Raw genomic sequence first — 282 nt, 5'->3', positions numbered from 1 at the left:
CTTAAACACGTTGTTGTTTTTAAATTCATTATATTTCATTCAAAATAGTGTTAATTTTGGTCAGAATATGCTAACGTTCCATCAAACCATGTCAACACTCATTTAAATTAAGCGTAAGCACCTGCAGTATAGCCACACGATATGTTTGATAGTAGTGTTGTACTGTCATCTTCGCGTATACGTATTTTATCCCAATTATGGTACTAACGCAGTTCACAGTTGATGACTCCAAAGACAGGATATGATTATGTATAGAAATTTGCATGGTGCACACCTTACATA

The sequence above is a fragment of the Mya arenaria genome, chromosome 3 (genome assembly GCF_026914265.1).
Source record: "Mya arenaria isolate MELC-2E11 chromosome 3, ASM2691426v1".
In the NCBI taxonomy this organism is placed as follows: Eukaryota; Metazoa; Mollusca; class Bivalvia; order Myida; family Myidae; genus Mya; species Mya arenaria.
This window is presented reverse-complemented; position numbering follows the sequence as displayed.